The 24,436-nt window shown below is 34.7% G+C and overlaps 1 long non-coding RNA gene across 9 annotated transcripts in view; it reads left to right on the top strand.

Moving 5' to 3' along the window:
• Nucleotides 1-24,436, top strand: part of LOC126410640 (uncharacterized) — a 29,117-nt gene that overhangs the window by 2,677 nt on the left and 2,004 nt on the right. For 2 of the 9 annotated variants that reach the window (XR_007575071.1, XR_007575072.1), the window contains exons 4-7: nt 69-163; nt 19,322-19,523; nt 21,029-21,196; nt 22,157-22,260. This is a non-coding gene — a long non-coding RNA (uncharacterized LOC126410640). Of the gene's footprint in view, nt 1-68; nt 164-19,321; nt 19,524-21,028; nt 21,197-21,834; nt 21,944-22,156; nt 22,261-24,436 lie in introns of all 9 variants that reach the window. The other 7 variants (XR_007575079.1, XR_007575076.1, XR_007575078.1 and 4 more) reach the window with 7 other exon arrangements.

Below are 24,436 nucleotides of genomic sequence, written 5' to 3'. Positions count from 1 at the left end.
TAGTTGTGAGTTTATTGAAGGACCTGCTACTGATGGCGTTCCCTTGTTCTTTTTTGCTTTCCTTGCAGAAATCAGTTGAGGATCCTGGTGCACTTCTGTGTTCTATGGTGCTGCTGCTAATGTGGTCGTCTGCTTGTATGAGGGGAAGACTAGCAAACCATCTGTATGATTTTCCTTTCTACACAATTATAAGTTCCTGCATTTTCTATTCATTATTGATGGCATGTTATTTTTGCTGATGTCGAATTATTTATTTGACCATGTGGATTCAGTATGTGTGTAATGTGTATATAACATTTGCTCTTTCGTTTTGCTAACTTATACTGTGATAGATGCTTGAAACTAGGCTTTGTTGGCTGTATGATATGCTGATTAGTACAAATTCTAGAGGCAAATGAAATATCGCAGGTTCTGTGTTCATTGCTTTACCAACAAGTCTAAATTGTGAATTGCAACGTGTTTCTGATGTGTGGCACTAAAACATGTTTTACTGAATCTTTTCTCTTGCCTTCTTTAAATAGTAGTGACCTCTTGCTTGCTGGTTTTTCAATTTGAATGCTTTTGCAAACATTTGAAAAAAAAAAAAATTACAAAGCTACTAACTTCGGGCAAATAATAAATCACCGTTTGACAACATTTTTATATACTATTTATCAAATCTTTATGTACTTTTTATAAGCATATTACTAACTTTGACAAAAGTTCAATGATCCTTTCAACTTGTGCAATCTTTCACATATTTTTTCAAACTTGCATAAACATCTTTAGGAAATTATTTTCATAAGCACCCCAATTTTTTTTTCCTGTAAATATTTGTAAGCTTAGATGAAAAGTTTCATACTTTTTCAACAACATGCTCTTGTACTCTTCTAAATTTGTGGAAAAATTTCTTTTAAATGAAATATTTTCGAAAAACTTTACTTTGTGAAGCAAATTAACTTTCATAGGATGATTTTAAGTTCTCGTTTGTTCTCATGAACTCATTGTTGAGTTCATATGCTAATAATTGTTGTAATTTTTTTTGAAACTACATAAACTAATAACTTTTTTTCAAAAAGTAAAATTTTAAAGGTTTTTTATTATCTTAAGGGTTCACATCTTTTGTATATTTTGACATTCTCTTTACAAATCTGTTTTCAGATGTTGCTTAATTTTTTTTCTAAGTAATTTGAAGTTTATAACTATCTGAAGAAAAAAGTTTCTACAATGTTTGATAAACCTTCCTAGTTTTTTCCAATTTTATTTTGTTCTAGTCCTACCAAAGTGTTAAGTAGTGACACAGATTTTTATGACTTTTGAACTTGGTTAACGTTTATATTTCTCAAATTTTCATGATATTTGAATCAATAGTTGAAAATTTTTTGAACTTTTTCGAGCCTTTCTAAATATTTGACACTTGTGGGCATTCATAATGTTTTGAACTCATATATATTTGCAAAACTTGTGGTCAAATTTTAATTAAACAAAAAATTTCATAGTTTTTTATCAAGCTTTTAATAAACATTTCCTGATTCTTAATAACATAAAAAATTAAATGGAACTTGAAAAAACAAATTGTCATGCTGTTTCTTTTTATGTCAAATGTTTGCAAAAACGTTCCTTTCTTTTTGAATTTTATTATATTTTTCCGTACAAAAATGTTAATATTAACCTAAATCTGTTATATCCACCAAGTTGGTCTTGTGTTACATTTTCAGATTAGAATATTGTAAACGTCCTTCTCCATGACTGCTTTGTGCTACGAACTCTGGATTTGTCAGGCTGTATGTATATCATGAGTTGATTACTATGACGTGAGAACCCAATGGTCATGATAAGTGTAGTCCACACGATTTCACTGAAGTACTATGATCTAGTGTAGCAAATTTGGGTGCGGGTATTGGGATGCATGGTTGAAAGATAATGATGATATGGGTTGTGTACATCATTGCATACTTGAAATTGCCTCTTATTTCCAAAAGGTTGATCTCTGTTCAATAATTCTCTGAAGATAATGATGATATGGATCGTGTACATCATCATAGGAAAAAATACTAATTCAATAACTGAATGTCAAACATGGTAACAAGAATGTTTGAAATTTTGCATGGCATTTTGCAAGTGCGTATCTTTATTATGATGTGCAAACATTTATTATAGATGTAAACGCTTGCACTTCATTGAGTTAGGATATTTAAAATGAATGCTATGTCTAATAAATTTGCCACACTCAGGTGTTTGTGGTATATTTGGGTGATGACTATTGACTACTATAAGCTGCAAATTGTCAAGGCTTATGGTTTGACTGTTGTTATTGCTCATGGTTCTCCTCTGCCCATAAGTAAATTAGATTTGGGTATGTTTGTGGAGCAAACAAGGCCAAACGAGTCGTTTGTACGTATTGGTCTTGTTCACACCACTCGTAACTTTGCGCTTTGGCCTTTATACTCAGAATAAAATATATTGATCCAAATCCAACAATTTTTTGGATCACATAAGATCATTAATCTAGACCTACAAAGGTAAGAGTAAGACTATTGATCTAGAAACACAACTATATCCAAATCCAAAAATTTACAAATTAGATAAGACCATTGATTGATACCTACAACTAGATCTAAATCCAAGAATTTTTTGGATTAGATAAGACCATTGATCTAAACGCATAACCAAATCCAAGTCAACATCTATACCTGATCATATGAGACCTCTAGTCCGGACCCATGATCTAAATTTCAACATCTATACCGGATCTTCAACATTGCAGATTTAGCCTCTAATCCAAATCATTGGTCCCAAATCAAAATCCAACACCGAAGACGGATCAGAGTAGACCTCTGATTCAAATCGAGATTTTAATCTGAGTTCCACAGCTTATTCGGGTCAGATCAGACCTCTGATCCAAATTCTTAATATGACATTGTGTATCATTGGTATGGTAATCTTTCTCGTCAAATAAATGTTGGATGTATGATTGGCGGTTTGAGAAGTTGATTGTGGACGATTTGAAAAAAAGAGATGTATACTGTATGAACAATTTATGATATTCAATTATTCTTTGGACAATATTGTCAAGAAGATTAATATAAATATTTGAATAAAAGATTATGATATTCGAACCTTGTCTAATTATCTTTGATGTCCCCCTTTCCAAGATTCCTCATATGTCATATAATTGTACATGGAAAATTGAAATCTTTATCCATTGGACAAAATCATTTTGATTACTCATGTCCTTTCAACTTGTTTATTAGGATGCTTAGGAGATCTCTCACATGATGCCAAACCTATACTTAAATGCAAATCCAAGTTCAACATTTAGATATGATCATATTACACTTGTGATCTACACCCTTGTTGCAAAATCCAAATCCAACTCCTAAAGGCGAACATATAAGACCTTTGGTCCAGACCCAAGATACGAATTAGGTTAAGCGTCTTATTCAAATCATTGATTCCAAACCAAAATCCAACACTTAAGCTGGACCAGATTAGACTTCTGATGCAAATCGAGATTTTCAATCCGAGTTCAACTCCTTGTTCGGGTCAGATAAGACCTTTGATCCAAGTTTCCATATGGCATCTTTTATTATTTCTTTGATATTTTTTTCGTCAAATAAATGTTCGACGTATTGGGATGCTTAGGAGATCGCCAACATGATGCTGAAAAGTCGATTGTAGATCACGATCATAGACATAAATCCAAACCCAAGGACATCTAAATAAGATCATATTAGAGATGTGATATAGAGTCTAGTTGCAAACACCTAAAGCTGGACAGATCAGACCTCTGGTTCGGACCCATGATGTAAATTTCAACATCTATGTCGGATTAGATGAGACCTTTGATCCAAATTCAACATCGGAGATTCGACCTCTAGTCCAAATCATTGGTCCCAAATCAAAATCCAACACCCAAGACGGATCGGATTAGACCTCTGATTCAAATCGAGATTTTAAATTTGAGTTCAACAGCTTATCCGGGTCAGATCAGACCTCTGATCCAAATTCCCAATATGACATTGTATATCATTGGCATGGTACTCTCTGTCGTCAAATGAATTTTGGACGTATGATTGGTGGCTTGAGAAGTTTGATTATGGAGACTTGAAAAACAAATAAATTTTGGACGTGTGATTGGTGGTTTGAGAAATTTGATTGTGGAGACTTGAAAAGAAGAGATGTATACTTTATGAAAATTTATGATATTCAATTATTCTTTCAACTTGGTCCCAAATCAAAATCCAACACCCAAGACGAATCGGATTAGACCTCTGATTCAAATCGAGATTTTAAATTTGAGTTCAACAACTTATCCGGGTCAGATCAGACCTCTGATCCAAATTCTCAATATGACATTGTGTATCATTGGCATTGTACTCTTTCTCGTCAAATAAATTTTGGACGTGTGCTTGGCGGCTTGAGAAGTTTAATTGTGGAGACTTGAAAAACAAATAAATTTTGGACGTATGATTGGTGGTTTGAGAAATTTGATTGTGGAGACTTGAAAAGAAGAGATGTATACTATATGAACAATTTATGATATTAAATTATTCTTTGAACAATGTTGTCAAGAAGATTGATATAAATATTTGAATAAAAGATTCGTATATTCCAACTTTGCAGAATTATCTTTGATGTTCCCGCTCTCATGAGTATTGTGTTGAATATTTCATATGTTATAATTATATATGGAAAATTGTAATCTTTATCCATTGGACAAAATCATTTTTATTACTCATGTCCTTTCAACTTTTTTATTAAGATGCTTAGGAGATCACCCACATGATGCCGAAAGGTAGATCGTAGATCCCGATCCTACACTTAAATGCAAATCCAAGTTCAACATTTAAATATGATCATATGACACTTGTGATTTACAACGACCCTGAAGACGAATCAGATTAGACCTCTGATTCAAATCGACATTTTAAATATGAGTACAATGGCTGATCCCGGTCAGATCAGACCTTTGATCCAAATTCCCAATATGAGATTGTGCATCATTGGTATGGTAGTCTTTCTCGTCAAATAAATGTTGGATGTATGATTGGTGGTTTGAGAAGTTGATTGTGGACGATTTGAAAAAAAGAGATGTTTACTGTATGAACAATTTATTATTTGGACAATATTGTCAAGATGGTTGACATGAATATTTGGATAAAAGATTAGGATATTCCAACCTTGTATAATTATCTTTGTTGTCCTCCTTTCCGAGATTCCTCATTCGTCACATAATTGTACATGGAAAATTGAAATCTTTATCCATTGGACGAAATCTTTTTGATTATTCATGTCCTTTCAACTTGCTTATTGGGATGCTTAGGAGATCTCCCACATGATGCCAAAAGGTGTATTGTAGATCCCGATCCTAAAGTTAAATGCTAATCCAAGTTCAACATTTAGATACGATCATATTACACTTGTGATCTACACCCTTGTTGCAAAATCCAAATCCTACTCCTAAAGGCCGACATATAAGACGTCTGGTCTAGACCCAAGATACGAGTCATGTTAAAGCGTCTTATTCAAATCTTTGATCGCAAACTAAAATCCAACGATTAAGCTGGATTAGATTGGACTTCTGATTCAAACCGAAATCTTCAATCCGAGTTGAACACCCTGTTTGGGTCAATATAAGACCTCTGATCCAAATTCCCATATGGTATCTTCCATTATTTCTTTGATATTTTTTTTCGTCAAATAAATGTTGGACGTATGATTGACGGTTCAAGAAGTGGCTTGTGGACTATTTTAGAAAAAGAAATGTATACTATACGAACAATTTGTGATCTTCAACAATTCTTTTTATTGTTTTGCCAATAAGATTGATATGAATATTTCAATCATGGATTAGGATATATTCCAACGTTGGATAATTATCCTTGATGTTCTCCATTCAAAGATTTTGCGTTCAATAATTGATATGTAGTAATTGTACTTGAAAAATTAAAATCATGATCTTTGTGACAAAGTACATTTTCATTACTTATATGGCCTTTAAACTTGTTTATTGGTATTCTTAGGAGATCGACCACATGATGTTGAAAAGTAGATTGAAGATCACGATCATAGACATAAATCGTAACCGAAGTACAACATCTAAATAAGATCATATTAGAGATGTGATATAGAGTCTAGTTGCAAACACCTAAAGCCGGACAGATCAGACCTCTGGTTCGGACCCATGATGTAAATTTCAACATCTATGCCGGATTAGATGAGACCTCTGATCCAAATTCAACATCGCAGATTCGACCTCTAATCCAAATCATTGGTCCCCAATCAAAATCCAACACCCAAGACGGATCAGATTAGACCTCTGATTCAAATCGAGATTTTAAATTTGAGTTCAACAGCTTATCCGGGTCAGATCAGACCTCTGATCCAAATTCCCAATATGACATTGTGTATCATTGGCATGGTACTCTTTCTCGTCAAATAAATTTTGGACGTGTGATTGGTGGCTTGAGAAGTTTGATTGTGCAGACTTGAAAAACAAATAAATTTTGGACGTATGATTGGTGGTTTGAGAAATTTGATTGTGGAGACTTGAAAAGAAGAGATATATACTATATGTACAATTTATGATATTCAATTATTCTTTGAACAATGTTGTCAAGAAGATGAGTATAAATATTTGAATAAAAGATTCGGATATTCCAACCTTGTAGAATTATCTTTGATGTCCCCCCTCTCATGATTTTTGTGTTGAATATTTCATATGTTATAATTATATATGGAAAATTGTAATCTTTATCCATTGGACAAAATGATTTTCATTACTCATGTCCTTTCAACTTTTTTATTAAGATGCTTAGGGTATCACCCACATGATGCCGAAAGGTAGATCGTAGATCCCGATCCTACACTTAAATGCAAATCCAAGTTCAACATTTAAATATGATCGTATCACACTTGTGATTTACAACAACCTTGAAGACGAATTAGATTAGACCTCTGATTCAAATCGAGATTTTAAATATGAGTTCAACAGCTGATCCGGGTCAGATCAGTCCTCTGATCCAAATTCCCAGTATGAGATTGTGCATCATTGGTATGGTAGTCTTTCTCGTCAAATACATGTTGGATGTGTGATTGGTGGTTTGAGAAGTTGATTGTGGACGATTTGAAAAAAAGAGATGTATACTGTATAAACAATTTATGATATGCAATTATTATTTGGACAATATTGTCAAGATGGTTGACATGAATATTTGGATAAAAGATTAGGATATTCCAACCTTGTATAATTATCTTTGTTGTCCTTTCCGAGATTCCTCATTCGTCACATAATTGTACATGGAAAATTGAAATCTTTATCCATTGGACAAAATCATTTTGATTATTCATGTCCTTTCAACTTGTTTATTGGGATGCTTAGGAGATCTCCCACATGATGCCAAAAGGTGTATTGTAGATCCCGATCCTAAAGTTAAATGCTAATCCAAGTTCAACATTTAGATACGATCGTATTACACTTGTGATCTACACCCTTGTTGCAAAATCCAAATCCTACTCCTAAAGGCAGACATATAAGACGTCTGGTCTAGACCCAAGATACGAATCATGTTAAAGCGTCTTATTCAAATCTTTGATCCCAAACCAAAATCCAACAAGTAAGCTGGATTAGATTAGACTTCTGATTCAAACCGAAATCTTCAATCCGAGTTGAACACCCTGTTTGGGTCAATATAAGACCTCTGATCCAAATTCCCATATGGTATCTTCCATTATTTCTTTGATATTTTTTTTCGTCAAATAAATGTTGGACGTTTGATTGACGGTTTAAGAAGTGGATTGTGGACTATTTTAGAAAAAGAGATGTATACTATACGAACAATTTGTGATCTTCAGCGATTCTTTGCATTGTTTTGCCAATAAGATTGATATGAATATTTCAATCATGGATTAGGATATTCCAACGTTGGATAATTATCCTTGGTGTTCCCCATTCAAAGATTTTGTGTTCAATATTTGATATGTAATAATTGTACTTGGAAAATTAAAAGCATGATCTTTGTGACAAAGTACATTTTCATTACTTATGGCCTTTTAACTTGTTTATTGGTATTCTTAGGAGATCGACCACATGATGTTGAAGAGTAGATTGAAGATCACGATCATAGACCTAAATCGAAATCCAAGTACAACATCTAAATAAGATCATATTAATGATGTGATATAGAGTCTAGTTGCAAACACCTAAAGCCGGACAGATCAGACTTCTGGTTCGGACCCTTGATGTAAATTTCAACATCTATGCCGGATTAGATGAGACCACTGATCCAAATTCAACATCGCAGATTCGTCCTCTAGTCCAAATCATTGGTCCCAATTCAAAATCCAACACCCAAGACGGATCGGATTAGACCTCTGATTCAAATCGAGATGTTAAATTTGAGTTCAACAGCTTATCCGGGTCAGATCAGACCTCTGATCCAAATTCCCAATATGACATTGTGTATCATTGGCATGGTACTCTTTCTCGTCAAATAAATTTTGGACGTGTGATTGGTGGCTTGAGAAGTTTGATTGTGCAGACTTGAAAAACAAATAAATTTTGGACGTATGTTTGGTGGTTTGAGAAATTTGATTGTGGAGACTTGAAAAGAAGAGATGTATACTATATGAACAATTAATGATATGCAATTATTCTTTGAACAATGTTGTCAAGAAGATTGATATAAATATTTGAATAAAAGATTAGGATATTCCAACCTTGCAGAATTATCTTTGATGTCCCCTCTCTCATGAGTTTTGTGTTGATTATTTCATATGTTATAATTATATATGGAAAATTGTACTCTTTATCCATTGGACAAAATGATTTTCATTACTCATGTCCTTTCAACTTTTTTATTAAGATGCTTAGGAGATCACCCACATGATGACGAAAGGTAGATCGTAGATCCCGATCGTACACTTAAATGTAAATCCAAGTCCAACATTTAAATATGATCGTATGACACTTGTGATTTACAACAACCCTGAAGACGAATCAGATTAGACCTCTGATTCAAATCGCGATTTTAAATATGAGTTCAACAGCTGATCCGGGTCAGATCAGACCTCTGATCGAAATTCCCAATGTGAGATTGTGCTTCATTGGTATGGTAATCTTTGTCGTCAAATAATTGTTGGATGTATCATTGGTGGTTTGAGAAGTTGATTGTGGACGATTTGAAAAAGAGATGTATACTGTATGAACAATTTATTATATGCAATTATTATTTGGACAATATTGTCAAGATGGTTGACATGAATATTTGGATAAAAGATTAGGATATTCCAACCTTGTATAATTATCTTTGTTGTCCTTTCCGAGATTCCTCATTCGTCACATAATTGTACATGGAAAATTGAAATCTTTATCCATTGGACAAAATCATTTTGATTATTCATGTCCTTTCAACTTGTTTATTGGGATGCTTAGGAGATCTCCCACATGATGCCAAAAGGTGTATTGTAGATCCCGATCCTAAAGTTAAATGCTAATCCAAGTTCAACATTTAGATACGATCGTATTACACTTGTGATCTACAACACCCTTGTTGCAAAATCCAAATCCTACTCCTAAAGGCAGACATATAAGACGTCTGGTCTAGACCCAAGATACGAATCATGTTAAAGCGTCTTATTCAAATCTTTGATCCCAAACCAAAATCCAACAAGTAAGCTGGATTAGATTAGACTTCTGATTCAAACCGAAATCTTCAATCCGAGTTGAACACCCTGTTTGGGTCAATATAAGACCTCTGATCCAAATTCCCATATGGTATCTTCCATTATTTCTTTGATATTTTTTTTCGTCAAATAAATGTTGGACGTTTGATTGACGGTTTAAGAAGTGGATTGTGGACTATTTTAGAAAAAGAGATGTATACTATACGAACAATTTGTGATCTTCAGCGATTCTTTGCATTGTTTTGCCAATAAGATTGATATGAATATTTCAATCATGGATTAGGATATTCCAACGTTGGATAATTATCCTTGGTGTTCCCCATTCAAAGATTTTGTGTTCAATATTTGATATGTAATAATTGTACTTGGAAAATTAAAAGCATGATCTTTGTGACAAAGTACATTTTCATTACTTATGGCCTTTTAACTTGTTTATTGGTATTCTTAGGAGATCGACCACATGATGTTGAAGAGTAGATTGAAGATCACGATCATAGACCTAAATCGAAATCCAAGTACAACATCTAAATAAGATCATATTAATGATGTGATATAGAGTCTAGTTGCAAACACCTAAAGCCGGACAGATCAGACTTCTGGTTCGGACCCTTGATGTAAATTTCAACATCTATGCCGGATTAGATGAGACCACTGATCCAAATTCAACATCGCAGATTCGTCCTCTAGTCCAAATCATTGGTCCCAAATCAAAATCCAACACCCAAGACGGATCAGAGTAGACCTCTGATTCAAATCGAGATTTTAAATTTGAGTTCAACAGCTTATCCGGGTCAGATCAGACCTCTGATCCAAATTCCCAATATGACATTGTGTATCATTGGCATGGTACTCTTTCTCGTCAAATAAATTTTGGTCGTGTGGTTGGTGGCTTGAGAAGTTTGATTGTGCAGACTAGAAAAACAAATAAATTTTGGACGTTGTGTATCATTGGTATGGTAGTCTTTCCAACATTTAAATATGATCGTATGACACTTGTGATTTACAACAACCCTGAAGACGAATCAGATTAGACCTCTGATTCAAATCGAGATTTTAAATATGAGTTCAACAGCTGATCCGGGTCAGATCAGACCTCTGATCCAAATTCCCAATATGACATTGTGTATCATTAGTATGGTAGTCTTTCTCGTCAAATAAATGTTGGATGTATGATTGATGGTTTGAGAAGTTGATTGTGGACGAATTGAAAAAAAGAGATGTATATTGTATGAACAATTTATAATATGCAATTATTCTTTGGATAATATTGTCAAGAAGGTTGACATGAATATTTGGATAAAAGATTAGGATATTCCAACCTTGTATAATTATCTTTGTTGTCCCCCTTTCCAAGATTTCTCATACGTCACATAATTGTACATGGAAAATTGAAATCTTTATCCATTGGACAAAATCATTTTGATTATTCATGTGATTCCAACTTCTTTATTGGGATGCTTAGGAGATCTCCCACATGATGCCAAAAGGGGTACCGTAGATCCCGATCCTACACTTAAATGCAAATCCAAGTTCAACATTTAGATATGATCATATTACAGTTGTGATCTACACCCTTGTTGCAAAATCCAAATCAAACTCCTAAAGGCAGACATATAAGACGTCTGGTTTAGACCCAAGATACGAATCATGTTAATGCGTCTTATTCAAATCATTGATGATCCCATACCAAAATCCAACACTTAAGCTGGATTAGATTAGACTTCTGATTCAAACCGAAATCTTCAATCCGAGTTGAACACCCTGTTTGGGTCAAGATAAGACCTCTGATCCAAATTCCCATATGGTATCTTCCATTATTTCTTTGATATTTTTTTCCGTCAAATAAATGTTGGACGTATGATTGACGGTTCAAGAAGTGGATTGTGGACTATTTTAGAAAAAGAGATGTATACTATACGAACAATTTGTGATCTTCAACGATTCTTTGGATTGTTTTGCCAATAAGATTGATATGAATATTTCAATCTTGGATTAGGGTATTCCAACGTTGGATAATTATCCTTGATGTTCTCCATTCAAAGATTTTGTGTTCAATATTTGATATGTAATAATTGTACTTGGAAAGTTAAAATCATAATCTTTGTGACAAAGTACATTTTCATTACTTATGGCCTTTAAACTTGTTTATTGGGATTCTTAGGAGATCGACCACATGATGTTGAAAAGTAGATTGAAGAACACGATCATAGACATAAATCGAAACCCAAGTAGAACATCTAAATAATATCATATTAGAGATGTGATATAGAGTCTAGTTGCAAACATCTAAAGCCGGACAAATCAAACCTCTGGTTCGGACCCATGATGTTGATTTCAACATCTATGCCGGATTAGATGAGACCACTGATCCAAATTCAACATCGCAGATTCGGCCTCTAGTCCAAATCATTGGTCCCAAATCAAAATCCAACACCCAAGACGGATCGGATTAGACCTCTGATTCAAATCGAGATTTTAAATTTGAGTTCAACAACTTATCCGGGTCAGATCAGACCTCTGATCCAAATTCCCAATATGACGTTGTGTATCATTGGCATGATACTTTTTCTTGTCTAATAGATTTTGGACGCATGATTGGTGGCTTGAGAAGTTTGATTGTGGAGACTTGAAAAACAAATAAATTTTGGACGTATGATTGGTGGTTTGAGAAATTTGATTGTGGAGACTTGAAAAGAAGAGATGTATACTATATGAACAATTTATGATATTCAATTATTCTTTGAACAATGTTGTGATTGGTATAAATATTTGAATAAAAGATTAGGATATTCCAACCTTGTAGAATTATCTTTGATGTCCCCCCTCTCATGAGTTTTGTGTTGAATATTTCATATATTTTAATTATATATGGAAAATTGTTATCTTTATCCATTGGACAAAATGATTTTCATTACTGATGTCCTTTCAACTTTTTTATTAAGATGCTTAGGAGATCACCCACATGATGCCGAAAGGTAGATCGTAGTTCCCGATCCTACACTTAAATGCAAATCCAAGTTCAACATTTAAATATGATCGTATGACACTTGTGATTTACAACAACCCTGAAGACGAATCAGATTAGACCTCTGACTCAAATCGAGATTTTAAATATGAGTTCAACAGCTGATCCGGGTCAGATCAGACCTCTGATCCAAATTCCCAATATGAGATTGTGCATCATTGGTATGGTAGTCTTTCTCGTCAAATAAATGTTGGATGTATGATTGGTGGTTTGAGAAGTTGATTGTGGACGATTTGAAAAAAAGAGATGTATACTGTATGAACAATTTTTGATATGCAATTATTCTTTGGACAATATTGTCAAGAAGGTTGACATGAATATTTGGTTAAAAGATTAGGATATTCCAACTTTGTATAATTATCTTTGTTGTCCCCCTTTCCAAGATTCCTCATACGTCAGATAATTGTACATGGAAAATTGAAATCTTTATCTATTGGACAAAATCATTTTGATTATTCATGTCCTTTCAACCTGTTTATTGGGATGCTTAGGAGATCTCCCACATGATGCCAAAAGGTGTATCGTAGATCCCGATCCTTCACTTAAATGCAAATCCAAGTTCAACATTTAGATATGATCATATTACACTTGTGATCTACACCCTTGTTGCAAAATCCTATACCAACTCCTAAAGGCAGACATATAAGAGGTCTGTTCTAGACCCAAGATACAAATCATGTTAAAGCGTCTTATTCAAATCTTTGATCCCAAACCAAAATCCAACACTTAAGCTGGATTAGATTAGACTTCTGATTCAAACCGAAATCTTCAATCCGAGTTGAACATCCTGTTTGGGTCAAGATAAGACCTCTGATCCAAATTCCGATATGGTATCTTCCATTATTTCTTTGATATTTTTTTCCGTCAAATAAATGTTGGACGTATGATTGATGGTTCAAGAAGTGGATTGTGGACTATTTTAGAAAAAGAGATGTATACTATACGAACAATTTGTGATCTTCATCGATTCTTTGGATTGTTTTGCCAATAAGATTGATATGAATATTTCAATCATGGATTAGGATATTCGAACGTTGGATAATTATCCTTGATGTTCCCCATTCAAAGATTTTGTGTTCAATATTTGATATGTAATAATTGTACTTGGAAAATTAGAATCATGATCTTTGTGACAAAGTACATTTTCATTACTTATGGCCTTTAAACTTGTTTATTGGGATTCTTAGGAGATCGACTACATGATGTTGAAAAGTAGATTGAAGATCACGATCATAGACATAAATCGAAACCGAAGTACAACATCTAAATAAGATCATATTAGAGATGCGATATAGAGTCTAGTTGCAAACACCTAAAGCTGGACAGATCAGACGTCTGGTTCGGACCCATGATGTAAATTTCAACATCTATGACGGATTAGATGAGACCACTGATCCAAATTCAACATCGCAGATTCGGCCTCTAATCCAAATCATTGGTCCCAAATCAAAATCCAACACCCAAGACAGATCAGATTAGACCTCTGATTCAAAGCGAGATTTTAAATTTGAGTTCCACAACTTATCCGGGTCAGATCAGACCTCTGATCCAAATTCCCAATATGACATTGTGTATCATTGGCATGGTACTCTTTCTCGTCAAATAAATTTTGGACGTATGATTGGTGGCTTGAGAAGCTTGATTGTGGAGACTTGAAAAACAAATAAATTTTGGACGTATGATTGGTGGTTTGAAAAATTTGATTGTGGAGACTTGAAAAGAAAAGATGTATACTATATGAACAATTTATGATATTCAATTATTCTTTAAACAATGTTGTCAAGAAGATTGTTATAAATATTTGAATAAAGGATTAGGATATTCCATCCTTGTAGAATTATCTTTGATGTCCCCCCTCTCATGAGTTTTGTGTTGAATATTTCATATGTTGTAATTATATATGGAGAGTTGTAATCTTTATCCATTGGACAAAATCATTTTCATTACTCATGTCCTTTCAACTTTTTTATTAAGATGCTTAGGGGATCACCCACATGATGCCGAAAGGTAGATCGTAGATCCCGATTCTACACTTAAATGCAAATCCAAGTTCAACATTTAAATATGATCGTATGACACTTGTGATTTACAACAACCCTGAAGACGAATCAGATTGGACCTCTGATTCAAATCGAGATTTTAAATATGAGTTCAACAGCTGATCCGGGTCACGTCAGACCTCTGATCCAATTTCCCAATATGAGATTGTGCATCACTGGTATGGTAGTCTTTCTCGTCAAATAATGTTGGATGTATGATTGGTGGTTTGAGAAGTTGATTGTGGACGATTTGAAAAAAAGAGATGTATACTGTATGAACAATTTATGATATTCAAATATTTTTTGGACAATATTGTCAAGAAGGTTGACATGAATATTTGATTAAAAGATTAGGATATTCCAACCTTGTATAATTATCTTTGTTGTCCCCCTTTCCAAGATTCCTCATACGTCAGATAATTGTACTTGGAAAATTGAAATCTTTATCCATTGGACAAAATAATTTTGATTATTCATGTCCTTTCAACTTGTTTATTGGGATGCTTAGAAGATCTCCCACATGATTTCAAAAGGTGTATTGTAGATCCCGATCCTCCACTTAAATGCAAATCCAAGTTCAACATTTAAATATGATCATATTAAACTTGTTATCTACACCCTTGTTGCGAAATCCAAATCCTAGTCCTAAAGGCAGACATATAAGACGTCTGGTCTAGACCCAAGATACGAATCATGTTAATGCGTCTTATTCAAATCTTTGATCCCAAACCAAAATCCAACACTTAAGCTGGATTAGATTAGACTAGTGATTCAAACCGAAATCTTCAATCCGAGTTGAAAACCCTGTTTGGGTCATGATAAGACCTCTGATCCAAATTCCCATATGGTATCTTCCATTATTTCTTTGATATTTTTTTTCGTGAAATAAATGTTGGACGTATGATTGACGGTTCAAGAAGTTGATTGTGGACCATTTTAGAAAAAGAGATGTATACTATACGAACAATTTGTGATCTTCAACGTTTCTTTGGATTGTTTTGCCAATAAGATTGATATGAATATTTCAATTATGGATTAGGATATTCGAACGTTGGATAATTATCCTTGATGTTCCCCATTCAAAGATTTTGTGTTCAATATTTGATATGTAATAATTGTACTTGGAAAATTAGAATCATGATCTTTGTGACAAAGTACTTTTTCATTACTTATGGCCTTTAAACTTGTTTATTGGGATTCTTAGGAGATCGACTACATGATGTTGAAAAGTAGATTGAAGATCACGATCATAGACATAAATCGAAACCCAAGTACAACATCTAAATAAGATCATATTAGAGATGTGATATAGAGTCTAGTTGCAAACATCTAAAGCCGGACAGATCAGACGTCTGGTCTGGACCCATGATGTAAATTTCAACATCTATGCCGGATTAGATGAGACCACTGATCCAAATTCAACATCGCAGATTCGGCCTCTAATCCAAATCATTGGTCCCAAATCAAAATCCAACACCCAAGACAGATCAGATTAGACCTCTGATTCAAATCGAGATTTTAAATTTGAGTTCAACAACTTATCCGGGTCAGATCAGACCTCTGATCCAAATTCCCAATATGACATTGTGTATCATTGGCATGGTACTCTTTCTCGTCAAATAAATTTTGGACGTATGATTGGTGGCTTGAGAAGTTTGATTGTGGAGACTTGAAAAACAAATAAATTTTGGACGTATGATTGGTGGTTTGAAAAATTTGATTGTGGTGACTTGAAAAGAAGAGATGTATACTATATGAACAATTTATGATATTCAATTATTCTTTAAACAATGTTGTCAAGAAGATTGGTATAAATATTTGAATAAAGGATTAGGATATTCCAACCTTGTAGAATTATCTTTGATGTCCCCCCTCTCATGAGTTTTATGTTGAATATTTCATATGTTATAATTATATATGGAGAGTTGTAATCTTTATCCATTGGACAAAATCATTTTCATTACTCATGTCCTTTCAACTTTTATATTAAGATGCTTAGGGGATCACCCACATGATGCCGAAAGGTAGATCGTAGATCCCGATCCTACACTTAAATGCAAATCCAAGTTCAACATTTAAATATGATCGTTTGACACTTGTGATTTACAACAACCCTGAAGATGAAGACGAATCAGATTAGACCTCTGATTCAAATCGAGATTTTAAATATGAGCTCAACAGCTGATCCGGGTCAGATTAGACCTCTGATCCAATTTCCCAGTATAAGATTGTGCATCATTGGTATGGTAGTCTTTCTCGTCAAATAATGTTGGATGTATGATTGGTGGTTTGAGAAGTTGATTGTGGACGATTTGAAAAAAAGAGATGTATACTGTATGAACAATTTATGATATTCAATTATTTTTTGGACAATATTGTCAAGAAGGTTGACATGAATATTTGGTTAAAAGATTAGGATATTCCAACCTTGTATAATTATCTTTGTTGTCCCCCTTTCCATGATTCCTCATACGTCACATAATTGTACATGGAAAATTGAAATCTTTATCCATTGGACAAAATCATTTTGATTATTCATGTGATTCCAACTTCTTTATTGGGATGCTTAGGAGATCTCCCACATGATGCCAAAAGGGGTACCGTAGATCCCGATCCTACACTTAAATGCAAATCCAAGTTCAACATTTAGATATGATCATATTACAGTTGTGATCTACACCCTTGTTGCAAAATCCAAATCCAACTCCTAAAGGCATACATATAAGACGTCTGGTCTAGACCCTAGATACGAATCATGTTAAAGCGTCTTATTCAAATCATTGATCCCAAACCAAAATCCAACACTTAAGCTGGATTAGATTAGACTTCTGATTCAAACCGAAATCTTCAATTCGAGTTGAACACCCTGTTTGGGTCAATATAAGAGCTCTGATCCAAATTCTCATATGGTATCTTCTATTATTTCTTTGATATTTTTTTCCGTCAAATAAATGTTGGACGTATGATTGACGGTTCAAGAAGTGGATTGTGGACTATTTTAGAAAAAGAAATGTTTACTGTACGAACAATTTGTGATCCTCAACGATTCTTTGGATTGTTTTGCCAATAAGATTGATATGAATGTTTCAATCATGGGTTATGATATTCCAACGTTGGATAATTATCCTTGATGTTCCCCATTCAAAGATTTTGTGTTCAATATTTGATATGTAATAATTGTACTTGGAAAATTAAAATCATGATCTTTGTGACAAAGTACATTTTCATTACTTATGGCCTTTAAACTTGTTTATTGGGATTCTTAGGAGATCGACAACATGATGTTGAAAAGTAGATTGTAGATCACGATCATAGACATGAGTAAAGGTTGACAGTTCAAGTAGTTCATTGTGGACTATTTTAGAATAAGAGATGTATACTATATGAACAATTTGTGATCTTCAATGATTCTTTGGATTGTTTTGCCAAGAAGATTGATATAAATATTTCAATCTTGGATTAGGCTATTCCAACGTTGGATAATTATCTTCAATGTTCCCCATTCAAAGATTTTGTATGCAATATTTGATATGTAATAATTGTACATGGAAATTAAAATCCTTATCTTTTGGACAAATTACATTTTCATTACATTTGAGCTTTCAACTTGTTTATTGGGATGCTTAGGGGATCACCCATATGATGCTGGAAAGTAGATTGTAAACCATAGACATAAATCCAAACCCAAGTACAACATCTAAAGAAGATCATGTTAGACATGTGATCTAGAGTCTGGTGGCAAACACCTAAAGCCGGACAGATCAGACCTCTGGTCCGGACCCATGATGTAAATTTCAACATCTATACCGGATCAGATGAGACCACTAATCCAAATTCAACATCGCAGATTCGGCCTCTAATCCAAATCATTGGTCCCAAATCAAAATCCAACATCGAAGACGGATCAGATTAGACCTCTGATTCAAATCGAGATTTTAAATCTGAGTTCAACAACTTATCCGGGTCAGATCAGACCTCTGATCCAAATTCCCAATATGACATTGTGTATCATTGGTATGGTACTCTTTCTCCTCAAATAAATGTTGGTTGTATGATTGGTGGTTTGAGAAGTTGATTGTGGACGATTTGACAAAAAGTGATCTATACTGTAGTAACGATTTTTGATATTCAATTATTCTTTGGACAATGTTGTCAAGAAGTCGAGAATTTATGACATCTGAGCCCATTGGGTATAGATTTGTATGACATCTGGACGAGAAGTCGAGAATTTGTTTTTTTTTTCAAATGCGACTTGGATTAGCTTAAGTCTTAAGATGAACTATGTTTTTATGTAAAATGCAATAAATGTATAGGTTTTGAAGAACCAGTATAGGTTTAGACCAGCCAGAAATCTAATTCATTCTTTGAATTTGATAAGTTCCAAAATGGTCCTTTACTAGATTCATTACTTGGGTCTCTCTCACTCTCTCCAAGGGACTGCCGAGCAACCACCTTTGTGCGTCGCCTCCACACTCGAAGAGGGGGCGGCTCTACAGGCCCTTTGTCTTAATGCATGAAGGGGCACCCCTTTCTCTATTGTTTGTTTTTTTGTTTTTTTTTTAATATCTCTCTATTGTGCATATATTGACAGACTCTATTGACAGCAAATGATATGTCTGGCCTTGTCATAGTGGCATATTGAAGTGCTTCCGATTGTACTTGGATATAAACTTGGGTCACGAAACATGGACCTGTTTTGAGCAGTCAATTGCGACTCCCAAACAAATAATTTTCAGAATTCAATTTGATGCTGAGAAAGTGCTGCAGATTGCTTGGAAGCTGAAGGAGAGGAGGTAATATACTAGTATTCATACCGTTAGTCTGATTTTCGCATATTGTGCTCTTGGTCGGTGTCGCCATGGCTGAACGAAGGTTGAACATTGCCTTAGCACTCTGATACCATAATAGAATTGATGAAAAAATGAGAAACCACAGACAAGAGCACAATAATTAACGTGGTTTGGTCGTTCAGTCCTATTCCATGGAAATAAACCTCTCTCTCTTTCTATCTTGTTTTTGAGTAGGATTCCCATCCCATTTTTGTTTTACATTCACCATGATTTATGGATCTTGATTTACAATGACTGTCTTTAACGTTAACATGGGTGCTTTCCATTTCAATAGAATCTTTGATTGAAGAAATCTGCTGTGCATGTCCAACACTTGAGCATCCCTTGCCTTTGCTGTGTTCAATAGCTGTTGCCACGCATGCCTTACCTTTACACCCGTTAACATTCTTCACTTTGCATATCAATCACATAATCATCTGATGACCTTCAAAACAGTGTCTACTTCGTGTTGGCCCTTAAAATATGTGGTTCAGTGTCTTCACGGTTTTCTAATGGGCCTCTGCTAAGAGTGTACCATGGATGTGGGTTTGTGTGTAACCAGAAAGTCAAAGGGGCACTGGCCATGAGGGAGAGATAGAGACCTTAGTGGTATTGGTTTGGTTTGGTATTTGACATGAAATTGTGATGCCTATGTTATGGGTTGTTGATCCATGTTTCCTGAATTTTTTTGCTTACCTCTAATGGAGGTAGGGACGATTGAGCTCCTCTATCTTTCTGTGGAAATATAAAGCTGAGGCACAGCCCTTCAAATAGTTAACTAGATCTGTTGACTTCATGTGAATGAACAATGTTAAATGCTTCACCTGGGGCAGGAATCAGGTACATTAGACTACATGTTCTGCTGCAGCATGTTTTCAGCCATAGCTGACTCCTCAACTTCCATAAGAAGCCTAAGAAACAAGGTTGTTGTAGTTTTCATGCCAACTTATTGGTTCATTTGGTGGGTTAATCTGTTATGTGTTAGTTTTAGAGCGGTTGTAAGCTATAGTTTATCCTACTTGATAAGGATGATGAGGGTGATACCGTCCAAACTTTTGCCTTTGTTATATCATTTCTTTTGAGCTTCGATGCGTATTTTGCCTCTGCAGCCTTTTCATCTGTACGCATACCTTTCTAAATTTTATTTTTAGATGTACAAACTGCTATTGTATAAAAAGTAAATTTCTCCTTATTCAGCAATTCCCAGTATCTTTTTCTCAAACCACCTACAAAAGTCAGAAATCTGGCTATGGCGAGTAGGATGATGGTAGGCTCTGTATTAATGTTTACGATCCCACAGCTTGACTGTGACGCAAATGGAATTCACTCCACACGACTCTTTCCTGTTAGTATTCTCAAGAGATCATGATTTTTCTGTTTTCTCAATAGCAGGAGGTGGTGCACACCTTTTCTAGTTTCTCTTGTTTTGTCAGGACATGGCGCTATAATATGTGCTACGTTATTTGCAGGGATACATGAGGTCGGTCGTAAGCTTGTTGGAAAGGTTGAAGCACATCAGCGAATCTTATGGGCTTGCTTAGGAACCCACTTGGTCACCAGTTTGCAATTTGTTAAGGACAACTTTGAAGACTTCTTGCGGTTGGTATGGAAGATGGTCTTACTTGCTATGGTTTGAGGTAAGGCTGATGAAGCGAAAGCTTCATGGTCAAATTTGTTAGTTATATTATATTTATAAAAATAGTCAAAAAATTGTACAAACCAACTAAAAAAAAAAATATTGGAACACTAAAATAACTAAAATATTGGGTTTTATACACACACACACACACACACATCTGTGCTAGCACCCATAGGATCTTTGAACAAGTTTACAAATTATAACAGAAGGGATCTTACTTGTGAGGTGAGGCCAGGGGGGAGACGATTGAAGCGAAAGCTTCAGTCATCGATAGTTATATAATATTTATCAAAATAGTCAATAAAATAGAAAAGAAAAAACTAAAATAACAAGAATATTGGAACACTAGAATGACTTAAATAACGTAATATATGCACTCACAGAATCTTGGAACAAGTTTATAAATATAATAAATGTGATCTAATGGAAAATATCAATATTGATGATGTTTGTGATTGCATTAATGATAATTAAAACGTGATGTGTACAGCTTCTATTTTACTATCTCTGCGTTATATGGTAGTTATGTTCATGACCTAAAAAATAAACCAATTGTAAAATATATACCCTTTTATTAAAGTTTCTAGCATTAACTTTTTGAATAATTTGAATTTTAAACATTCATAAACTACGTAGCACGCAGGTTACAGGATCGATATTTGAAACAAATGAATGACGAGGGAACACAGACAAAAGAAGGCTCAAAGCGGCATTTTTTGCGGCATGAAACTTTTATAAGTAATCAGTGAGTGCCACACATAAAGCATTCAATTAATTTCTATTGCGCATAATTAAAATGTGATGTGTACAGCTTCTAGTTTACTCTCTCTGCGTTATATGGTAGTTATGTTCATGACCTACAAAATAAACCAATTGTAAAATATATACGCTTTCATTAAAGTTGCTAGCATGAACTTTTTTGCATAATATGAATTTCTGACATTCATAAACTGCATAGCACGCAGGTAACAGTATCGATATTTGAAACAAATGAATGACAAGGGAACGCGGGCAAAAGAAGGCTCAAAGCTGCATTTTTTGCGGCTATGAAAATTTTTACAGGTAATCAGTGCCACACATAATGCATTCAATTAAATTTCTATTGCGCTCGGTTCGTGTGAACACTTTATAAGGTCACATTTGGTGTCACGGGCTGACTCTTTCAGGCCGTGCGGCACGGCAAGGACCTCAACAGTCAGCCTGTGACATTTGGATTGTTTTTAAAAATTAATAAGTGTGTGCTGGCGCAGCCGCTCTCTCTTTCTTTTTTTTTTTTGAACCGCTGCTTTCTCTCTTTCTCTCATTCAAGGGATTGAGCACTTGAGAGACAGAGAGAGAGAAGGCCAAGCGCTAGCCACGGTCAGGGGTGGAGATAGTTTGGGATTTTGTGGGGCATGTGTTTTACGGAGTTATTTTGAAGCTTTAAATTTTGTGGGGCATGTGTTTTACGGAGTTACCAAGGGCAGCTGCATGAGACTCGGTTCACTTTTCTATGGACTTGGGTTCTTTTGGTTGACTGTATATTTAGTGTCACATAGAAAAAATTATATGGCACCACCCTTGGTGCTGGTCATGGCCCTCCACACACAGAGTGATAGAGAGAGAGTGACAAAACTGATTGAGAAGAAGAGAAGGACCTTGCAGCTGTTGTTGGAGTGGCTGATTCGGCGGTAACTCTACCACCAGCGACAACAGGTCTGAGCCTTCACCGATGGATGAGGAGAAAATGGTGAATAGTAGTAATTCACCGAAAGCAGGACGTTACCGGACCATTCTTTTTATTTTTTTAATAAAAAGAATAAAAAATGGCTTAGTCGTTGAGGAATAGGCCTTAGGCAAAGGGGTGTGCCTTCGTTCGAGGCATATGCCTCAACCCGATGAGGTGCAAGCTTTAATGACTTTTGCGTCTCATTCTTAGCATTTTTGAGAAAAATGCTTTGAAGCCTCCTTTTCATGGTGTGAGGCGTACGCCTCGTGCAACTATGGATCAGTAATCTCTAGTTTATCTTGTTTTATAGCACGACCACTAGTTGAGTTACTAACAGCCGCTTCACGCACACGATTTAGAATATGGGCATTACAAGGGCGCACAAGCTAAATGCAACCGCTGATTATGCGTAAACGTCTCTGATGGGAGCTTAATTGAGAATGAAATAAAGGACCAAGGGTGGATATATATATATATACCCTTTAATCCTTTAATTTTTTACCAAAAAGACTATTTAAAAAAATGTAAATATCTTAATATATTTTCGAAATCTATTTTGATATACAACTTTGTTCCAAATTGTTTTTATAAAGGATGTGGATTTTTTTGCTATTGAAATGTTGATGCTACGGGTGCCGTTCATTTTTTTATTGTAACAACACTATTAAATTCTAACAAATGATTAACGTTATATATGTTTGGCATGAATGTACTTTTCAGATCATATCAGTAAAGGTTGCAAAAAAAATATTTTAAATCCTTGTTTTTATTCTTTATATATATATATATGCACCGGGTCTCCTCATTGCTTTGTAATCGATAACATTGTGCAATAGGGTTGCCCTTTTATCACCTGCAACAAGAAATGTTCATCCACATTTAAAAAAAAAAGCATCAGTCTGGCAAACTATTCATCTTGATGTTCAATGTTTAGAGTATTGTAGGTAATGTTTGCGCTACCTTTGCTTCAAAAGTCACCCATGTACTCCTCATTGTATATTGTCGACTACCAGATGATCTCTTATCTGGTTTCACCAGAACATTTAGTATGATAGGATTGGATGTTGAGGCGCAACATAAGGTATGTGTACAATAAGACCCTCAACCCCGAAGAAGGTCACGAGTACCTGGGTGTGTAGCTATGTCTACCTGAATGGGAATGACATTTAGACCTTTAAATTTGAATTAGGTCATGAGTGGCAGGACGTGTGCGACTCTGCTGACATACACCTAGTGAGATCAACTCTAGCATTCCCCACTGTTGAAAAGCATAAAGAACGAGATACGACAGTGTTCTCCGCGTCGGCTACAGATGACATGTTGATGTCAACGGATGCCTCTTCTTTACTAAACATGCGAGAGGCCGATAAAAAAAGGTTAGAATCTCCAAGGGCATGCTTAGCAGTATATATATATATATATAGTGAATGATGATTTTGGTGTTTTTAGATCCCTTATAATGAACAATTAACAGAAAAACAAAAAAAATGGTAGATATTTTTATCATTTATTATTAATTTATACAATTTT

The sequence above is a fragment of the Nymphaea colorata genome, chromosome 12 (assembly GCF_008831285.2).
Source record: "Nymphaea colorata isolate Beijing-Zhang1983 chromosome 12, ASM883128v2, whole genome shotgun sequence".
Lineage (NCBI taxonomy): Eukaryota > Viridiplantae > Streptophyta > Magnoliopsida > Nymphaeales > Nymphaeaceae > Nymphaea > Nymphaea colorata.
Note: the sequence above shows the minus strand (reverse complement) of the source record. Positions and strands in the feature narration are given on the sequence as shown.